Source organism: Salvelinus alpinus, chromosome 14, assembly GCF_045679555.1.
Source record: "Salvelinus alpinus chromosome 14, SLU_Salpinus.1, whole genome shotgun sequence".
Taxonomy (NCBI): Eukaryota; Metazoa; Chordata; class Actinopteri; order Salmoniformes; family Salmonidae; genus Salvelinus; species Salvelinus alpinus.
The window spans coordinates 30,413,124-30,423,345 of NC_092099.1; positions in this window are offsets into that span (position 1 = coordinate 30,413,124).

Sequence of the window (10,222 nt, forward strand, 5' to 3'; positions counted from 1 at the left end):
CACAGAAATACTCATAATAAACATTGATAAAAGATACAAGTATTATACATGGAACTTTAGATAAACTTCTCCAACCGCTGTGTCAGATTTCAAAAAAACTTTACGGAAAAAGCACACCATGCAATAATCTGAGTACAGAGCTCTGACGACAAAATCAGCCAAAGAAATATCCGCCATGTTGGAGTCAACATTAGTCAGAAATAGCATTATAAATATTCACTTACCTTTGATGATCTTCTTCAGAATGCACTCCCAGGAATCCAAGTTCCACAATAAATGTTTGATTTGAGTGATAAAGTTAATAATTTATGTCCAAATTCCTCCTTGTTGTTAGCGCGTTCAGCCCAGTAATCTTCATGAGGCGCGAGCACTACGTCCAGACAAAGTCCAAAAGTTCAGTTACAGACCGTAGAAACATTTCAAACGATGTATAGAATCAATCTTTAGGATGTTTTTAACATAAATCTTCAATAATGTTACAACCGGAGAAATCCTTTGTCTGTAGAAAAGCCATGGAACAAGAGCTACCACTCACGTGAACGAGCGTCAGAGTTTGTGACACTCTGCCAGACCACTCACTCAAAGAGCACTTATGAGCCCCTCCTTTACAGTAGAAGCCTCAAACAAGTTTCTAAAGACGGTTGACATCTAGTGGAAGTCTTAGGAACTGCAAAATGACCCCATAGACACTGTGTATTCGATATGCGAAGCTTTCAAAAACTACAAACCTCAAATTTCCCACTTCCTGGTTGGATTTTTCTCAGGTTTTTGCCTGCCATATGAGTTCTGTTATACTCACAGACATCATTCAAACAGTTTTAGAAACTTCAGAGTGTTTTATATCAAATACTACTAATAATGTGCATATATTAGCATCTGGGACTGAGTAGGAGGCAGTTTACTCTGGGCACGCTTTTCATCCAAAAGTGAATATGCTGCACCCTATCCCAAACAGGAAATCAAAGGAACAGTATTGCGGGTCATAATAAATGTAATCTAGCCTAATCTGAAATGGCACAGTGATGCCCACATTCCGACAGTCGGCAACATCATGAATTGATTTTCATCTAAAGCATTTTTGAGGAGGACAATTTGTCCCCAGATCATGAAACTTGAAGAAGTAATAAATCAGGACATTGTACAGCAGATTATGATCGGTTAGACCATTATTTTAGGGGGGGGGGGGGGGGGGGGGGGGGTCTTCAGTAACTGTCCCAAAGTGATCTTTTGCTGTGGAGTGCACTGATTATACAAACTACAGAGATGGTTCTATTCTGTCATTTCATATACAGTGCCTAGTGAAAATCTACACACCCCTTGCACAGTCTTCACATATTGCAGCCTTAGAATAATATTTATATTTAAATGTAGTTTGACACCCCTGTTTTAGGGAAACATATTGTGAGAGCTCCGAAATATGTCTGAACCATCTGTGTGTCCCCTCCTGATGCTGTGTTTCCCTTTTAATTTCCCATTAAATTGCTAGCATCAGCTGCACAAATAGGGAAAGTATGCATTGTAGCCTTGTTGCAAGATCAACAAGAATCGGATCCACTCATTTCTATTGTTGGACCCGCCTATGCATCTCCGTTGGTTTCTGCTTTTCTCTGTGGCCTTTCTCTGCCGGAGACCTGTTGGCGGATTGGATTGACGACTGACTAACTCACTTAACAACTTTTCCTAAGCAGTATTTCATTTTCATTTTTTTTTGTGATCTACTCAGTGTTGGGTTGGTTTGTGTTAAATTGTTGGGGAAAAGCAATGTGAGTCCTGATAATCTTTATTTGTTGTGTGGAAAGGGAGATTTGAGTGATCTGAATGCATAATGAGACCGGTTTAACGCCTCCCTTCATGAACGAACATGAACATTGCGTAACTGAGGTCACTTGAACCATTTACCGGGCCGGATTATTTTGTATAATACAACAAATGCAAAACAACCATTGTTTTGAAGTGGTTTCTAATGTTTTGAAGGGTTTATGAAAAGTTTATTTTCTATTCTGAGTTTTTCATGAGTCATTTCTAGCCTATTGGTGTAGACTTGATGGGCCAGACGGGACTCATTCCTTCACATATAAAAAGGAGAAAACATTTTTTGCCCGCGATGATTTTTCAGCACCCTCAGCACCCGTACTTCCTGCGGCTATGGGCCTAACCAGTCACTCTCTTATTGACATGGACCTGTGTGGAAGTTCTGAGCTAGCCCTCCCTCTGAGCTAGCTCTCTCTCCCCCAACCTTCCTTCATCTTCTGTCACCCAAGCCAAAGCATCAACCACAGCCAGAGCCTCCAGCCAAAACCCCTCAGATGTTCTATTGGAGATGTAGCAAAGAGGGACAATCTCCAGCCACATGTCCAAATCAGTATCAAGCAAACTACTCCAGAAAACCACAAGCCATACAACAATCCACAACAGGTCAACACACCTAACTCCAATCACAAGCTTTGACCAAAGCTGAAACCCCAAGAGTCACTGCCTACTACCCATCGACATCCCATTCCTTTCAGCCAATACCACACCAGCTGGTGTTACTTCTGTCCATAGGCCCTTGGACAGGAAGAGCCATCCTGGACACTGGGTCATCCTACACTCTGCTCAATGAGAAGCTATGGAAGGAGGTGAAAGATCCACAAGACAACAAGAAACCTTGGACAGAAGGTCCATTGTATCTCGCTGACGGTAAGGCTAAATGATCACTTGGATGTAACCTCCTATATGATTCCTTCAGTTATTTTGCCTTCCAAAACCCTTGCTTTTTCTGTCATTCTGGGATTTCATTTTGTGTACTTCAGTGGTGTCAAGATTGACATCACAGACAATTGCTACTGGTTTACACACAATCAGAGCGAAAAGCATTACTTCCAAGCAGAAGCTACTAAGTTACATGATTGTGTTCCAAGTGAGGCAGTTTTCTCTGCCATTGGTCCGGTACAGCTAATCCCTGGTAATCCTGCTGATGATCTCCTTTTACAGGCTGTTAGAAGAGCTTAGCTGGAACAGCCAGAGGAGTTAAGACTGTTGGAACAGCTGCAGAATAACTCAAATGTCTGTACATCGAAGCTGGGACGCACCGGTCTCCTGAAGAACAAGATATTCCATACACAGGAAAGGCATATCAAGCAGAAGCCCTGTCGGTTGTCACCAGCAAAGCTCATCATCCAAAAGGGACTCATTAATGATATGTTGACACAAGATATAATTGAACGTTCCTCCTCTCCCTGGGCTGCTCCTGTTGTCCTCATCCCCAAATAGACCGGAGGTATTAGATTTGGTGTAGACTACAGGAAGACCAAAAATGTCTCCCAGACTGATGTCTATCCTCTTCCCACCATCCAAGAGATCATGGAGTCATTGTCTGGCGCTGTGCTGTTCACCACCGACAACCTCAATAGTGGCTATTGGCAGGTTGAGATGGACCAGGACAGCAAGGACAATAATTATTTGGTCTGTGCTGAGGGACTGTTTTCCTTTAAGATGACGCCTTTTGGATTAAAGAACGAGCCTGCCACCTTCCAAAGACTCATGTGTTAGGTGAGCTCAAAGAGAAGATATGTTTAGTCTATCTGGACGATAGAATAATGTCTCCCAGACGAGAGAACCACACTTTCAAGATCTTCAGGTAGTGTTGGACAAGCTAAGAGTAGCCGGTCTGACAGTAGACATGAAGAAGAGCAAATTGTCCTTCCTCCCTGACATTTATTGGTCATATTGTATCCTATTACGGCATTCCCTATTAAGACTTCCCTGTGCCAACCACCCTCATGGCCCTTCAACGGTTCCTTTTGGACAAACCATCGGTTTGTGTCAAACTTCTACCTGGTGGCAGAACCACTCAATGTATTGGAGCGTAAAGGAGCGAAGTTCCAATGGACGATAGAGTGCCAGACCTATTTTGAAACCTTGAAACGACACCTTGTCACACCTCCCATTTTGGGTCATCCCAACTTTGACTGTCCTTTTGTTGTTTACACTGATGCAAGTGAAGTTGGACTTGGTGCTGTCCTAGTCCAACGGACTGGGCTTGGTACTGAAGAAGTGCTGGTGTTGGCCAGTCAGACATTGAATGGGGCAGAACAGAACTACTCCACAATCGAGCAAAAGTGCCTTGCAGTTGTCTGGGCTTTGGAAAGGCTATTTCCTCAACTGCTACAACATTTCCATGAGGACCTGTTAGCTGGTCATTTGGGCAGGTTCAAACCTACAAGCACTACTGTACGGCCAAATCTGAGCCTCGATGTAAAGTCACACATCCGAAACTGTCAGGTTTGTCAAATGTAAAAACCAGAAGAACGGAAGACTGCTGGCAGTTGCCGCAAACCGTGGTTACCCAATCTTGGTAAATGTTTGGAGTGGATTTGATGGTTCCATTTCCTAGAAGCTCAAATCAGAATGTATGGGAATTCCTGATCACATCCTGTCTGACCGAGGTTCCAAATTCATCTCTTTGAGGAGACCTGCCAAAGATGGAACCTGAGACAGAAGATGACCACGGCCTATCACCCAAAAACCAACCTCACGAGAGGGTGAATTGAACCTTGAAGACGATGTTTGCTTCCTATGCAGGGACCCAGCACAAAGACTGGGACAAGCACCTTCACGAGTTGAATTTTCCCCTAAATTCTGCTCTGTAAGAGTCCACTGGAGTCAGCCCTGCAGAGATTAACCTGAGTTGTCCTGATCAAGGCCCATCTCAATAAGAAGAGGAACTATCATAAGAAGAGACAAGACATGCAGTTCCAGGTCAGTGTTTGGGTGTGGCTATGCTCCCATCTGTATTCAAAAGCTGAAAGATTTCTCGTCCAAGTTCGCTCCTAAATGGTAAGGACCATATAGGATTGTGGAGCAGATGGGCCCTCTGAACTACAGAGTGGTGAAAGAGGACATGGGTGAAGTTATGCACGTTGTCCATGTCTCACGCCTTAAGGCCTCTTACCCCTCGTCTAAGGAATGGGAGGAGAGTGAGCACTGCAAAGTCCTGAATGTCTTTGAAGAGTAGGGTAGGAGACTTCTCTCAGTTTCCCAGAACAAGATTTGCCTTCCGTGGCAATGGTCGGCCTTTTTCAGGGGAAGGGGCGTGTGACATCCCCGAATTATGTCTGAACTGTCTCAGTGCGTCTCCTCCTGGCGCTGCGCTTCCTCTTTAATTTCCCATTATATAGCCAGCATCAGCTGCATAAACAGGGTGACATGATGCTCGAGAGTGGAAGTTCAATTGTTCAGTTCCAAAGCACCTTTACTCTATTTTGTTTTTGTTGTATTTAAAAGTGTGCACTGAAGCTGTGCCGCAAGATCAAAAAGGATTGGATCCACTAATTTCCATTGTTGGACTACACATCTCTGTTGGTCTCCGTTGTTCTCCGTGATGTTTCTATGCCAGAGATCTGTTGGCGGATTGGATTGACAACTAACCAACTGACTAACAACTTTTTCTAAGCGGTATTTCATTTATTTTCTTGTGATCTACGAGACCTTTCCCCCCTGCTCCAAAATCATTACCCCTCTGCTGTTTGTCCTCTGTTGCCCCGTATACTTCCTACTTTTCATGTGTCTAGATGTAAACCCATGTCTCACAGCCCCATGTCTCCACCCCCCTCCAGGTGTCACCCATCTTCCCCATTATTCCCTGGGTACTTATACCTGTGTTCTCTGTTTGTCTGTGCCAGTTCGTCTTGTTTGTCAAGTCAACCAGCGTTTTGTCTCAGCTCCTGCTTTTCCCCAGCCTCTCTTTTTCTCGCCCTCCTGGTTTTGACCCTTGCCTGTCCTGACTCTGAGCCTGCCTGCCTGACCACTCTGCCTGCCCGTGTCCCTGAACCTGCCTGCTCCTACTCTGGATTTTCGACCTCTGTCTGACCTGACCCTGAGCCTGCCTGCTGTCCTCTACCTTTGCTGCACTACTCTGGTTTATCGACCCCAGCCTACCTTGACCTGTCGTTTGCCTGCCCCTGTTGCTGTAATAAACATGGTTACTTCAACACAATCTGCATTTGGGTCTTACCTGAAACGTGACAGTGTTACATTTTTTAGGAAAAGCAATGTGAGTCCTGATAATCTTTATTTGTTGTGTGGAAAGGGAGATTTGAGTGATCTGAATGCATAATGAGACCGGTTTTACGCCTCCCTTCATGAACGAACAAGAACATTGCGTGACTGAGGTCACTTGAACCATTTACCGGGCTGGACTGTTTTTAGGCCCGAGGTACTGGACTTTCCCTGAGTAACTTATATTATTATTTAGTGATTATTGTTTGTGTGATAATTTTTTCTGTATAATACAACAAATGCAAAATAACAATTGTTTTGAAGTTGTTTCTAAGTGACCTTTCTAATTTCCATTGTTGGACTACACATCTCTGTTGGTCTCTTCTGTTCTCCGTGGTGTTTCTATGCCAGAGATCTGTTGGCGGATTGGATTGATTACTAACCGACTGACTAACAACTTTTCCTAAGTGGTATTTCATTTATTTTCTTGTGATCTACTCCGTGTTGTGTTGGTTTTGTAATTTTATTTATTATGGATCCCAATTAGTTGCTGCCAAGGCAGCAGATACTCTTCAGCAATATTAAGGCAGTTTGTGTTAAATTGTTGGGGAAGAATACTGTGAGTTCTTATCATCTTTATTTGTTGTGTGGAATGGGAGATTTGAGTGATTTGAATGTATAATGACACCAGTTTTACACCTCACTTTATGAACGAACATTATGTGACTGAGATCACTTGGGTTCACTTGAACCATTTACCGGGCCAGACTATTTTTAAGCCCGAGGTACGGGACTTTCCTGAATAACATATTATTTTTGACTATTGTTTGTGTGATAATTTATTTTGTATAACACAAAAAATGTAAAAGAACCATTGTTTTGAAGTTAATGGGGTTTATGTTCCATTCAGACTTTTTAATGAGTCCTTTGTATTGGTATAGACTTGAAGGACCAGACGGGACTCATTCCCTTACAGACAAAAGGGATAAATCATACCATTTCTCTGGTAGCCCGACCTACCTGGCACCCCTAATAACCTAAGTCAAAACCGTTACAGTATATCCATTGTTTTTTATCAAAATTGCTCAAGCTCAGTAAATTTGGTTTGGAATCATTGATGGACAGCCATTCTGGATGGCCCCTGCGGTGATTCAGGAGATTTGTTATAACTGTGAGGCAGACATTTGGTCCCTGGGCATCACAACCATAGAAATGGCAGAGGGAAAGCCTCCCTATGCAGACATCCACCATATGAGGGCCATATTGTATTTGATTTTCAAGCACATTTAGGTCAGGACTGAGACTGGACCACTCAGGAATACTCAACACTTATTCGAAAGCCATTAGGTGAGCCTTCAGCATAAAAATGTGTGTAACTGTCCCACCGAAAAATAAAATCTATCCCAGAGTTAGGTATTCAGAAGAGTGAGGCTGGGTTTCCTCTAACTTTTTACCAGAGCTTTTCTTCTTCACATTTATTTTGATCCGAACAAACTCCCCAGTACCTGCTGGTGACAAGCATACCCATAACATGATGATGCCACCACAATGAATGAAAATACAGAGGATCAACAACATTGCATTCACTCCACATGTCACGTTCCTGACCTGTTTTCTGTTGTTTTGTATGTGTTTGATGGTCAGGGCGTGAGTTTTGGGTGGGCAGTCTATGTTTTCTGTTTCTATGTTGGTTTTGGGTTGCCTGGTATGGCTCTCAATTAGAGGCAGGTGTTTGACGTTTCCTCTGATTGAGAGTCATATTAAGGTAGGTTGTTCTCACTGTTTGTTTGTGGGTGATTGTCTCCTGTGTCAGTGTCTGTATGTTACGCCACACGGGACTGTTCCGGGTTTTGTTTGTTCGTTCGTTTTATGTAGTCTGTTTCCTGGTTCATGCGTTCTTCACGTTGTATGTAAGTTCGGGTCCAGGTCTGTCTACATTCGTTTATTTGTTTTGTAATTATTCAAGTGTTCGTCGTGTTCTTCAGTTTTGTTTATTAAATCATTATGTATTCACAACCCGCTGCAGTTTGGTCGAATCACTACTCCTCCTCTTCGTATGAAGAGGAGGAGGAAGCCCGTTACACCACATTACTAGCCTGAAAAGAAGAAAGCCTGAAAATCCACTCCAAATGATCTATTCTGTTTGCAACAAGGTGGTTAAGTAATAATGGCAAAGAAATACACTTTTTGGGCTAAGTAAAAAACTACAGGTTTGGGTCAAATGCAATCCAACACAACACTGAGTGAAACCCTCTGTATTTTCAAGTATTGTAGTTGCAGCATCATGTTATGGGTATGCTTGATTGTCAAAGACTCCAGCCACCAAGTCACATAGATTTCTCTTCGACTGCACGGCAAGCGATACCAATGCACCAAATCTGGATCCAACAGGACCCTTAACAGCTTCTACCCACAAGCCATAAGACTACTAAATAGTTAACCAAATAGCTACCCGGAATATCTGCATTGACCCTCTTTGCACTAACTCTTTTTACTCATCACATACGCTGCTGTTACTGTTTATTATCTATCCTGTTGCCTAGTCACTTTATCTCTACCTATATGTACATATCTATCTCAATTTCCTCGTACCCCTGCACATCGACTCGCCACTGTGTATGTAGCCAAGTTATGGTTACTCATTGTGTATTTATTCCTCATGTTTTATTTTGTATATATTTTTCTCTCTGCATTGTTGGGAAGGGCCCGTAAGCATGTCACTGTTGTTTACGAAGCATGTCACAAGTACGTCACAAATAAATGTAATTACATTTGACATCGGCAGGATCTGGGGAGTTTGTCAGAATCAAAAGAAAGATCACAGGAGTAGTTGGTAAAATCTTATTTTAAATTATTCACAGCTGTAATAGCAGCCAAAGATGCCTCCACCAAGTAGCTCAGTTGGTAGAGCATGGTGCTTGCAACGCCAGGGTTTTGGGTGCGATTCTCACGGGGGACCAGTACGAAAATACATGCACTCACTACTGTAATTTGCTCTGGATAAGAGTGTCTGCTAAAATGAAAATATATTAACATGGGGTTTAACTATTACTGAACAAAAATATAAATGCAACATGTAAGGTGTTGGTCCCATGTTTCATGAGCTGAAATAAGATTCCAGAAATGTCCCATATGCAAAAAAAGCTTATTCAATTTTGTGCACAAATTTGTTTACATCCCTGTTAGTGAGCATTTTATCCTTCGTCAAGATAATCCATCCACCTGACAGGTGTGGAATATCAAGAGGCTGATTAAACAGCATGATCATTACACAGGTACACCTTGTGCTGGGGACAATAAAAGGCCACTCTAAAATGTGCAGTTTTGTCACACAACACAGTTTTGAGAGAGCGTGGAATTGGCATGCTGACTGCAGGAATGTCCACCAGAGCTGTTACCAGAGAATTGAAGGACATCCACATCTGGCTTCTTCACCTGCGGGATCATCAGAGGAAAAACGAATTCTGATTGACTGGGCCTGGCTCCCCAGTGGGTGGACCTATGCCCTCCCAGGCCCAACAATGGCTGCACCCCTATCCAGTCATGTGAAATCCATAGATTAGGGGCTAAATAATTAATTTCAATTGACCGATTTCCTTATATAAACTGTAACTTAGCAAAATCTTTGACATTGTTGCATGATGTATTCATATTTTTGTTCAGTATATTTTTAAGGCATCAAAATGTGAAGACTGTACAAGGGGTGTGTAGACTTTCACTTGGCACTGAAACTGAGCCAGACCATGTAACATGTCAATAATACAGTATTATGTATGTGATTTCCTCTTGGCATTCAAGCTTTCATCAAAACACAACATTCAGTGAGTGAGAAACTCTAAAAGGTTTTGGAGTAGCTGCTTGAAGTGAAATGATCCATGTACATACAGTACACACTGTGCATCTTTTTTGTACCCACCAGTATCTTTAACCTGATCCTCAGTGTACCCAGACTGGGTTACGCAATATGAATTACACCACTCCACAACGAGATCATCTCTAAATACCTAGCATTTTAATTATGTTGTAGAAATACCACTGACACTGTTCCCAGACTTCTATATTCACAATCAGTCACACAAGATCAGGCTTGGCTGACAACTGTTTATCTTCCCAAATACTAAATGGGAGCCTGAGGATATTATGATTCATCCCAATTTATCTCTGACTTCAAAGGCTCTGCTGGGAATCGATTGTGTAATATGTCCACCGTTCCTATTTAGAAATAGAGCCTTGCTTATCAGAG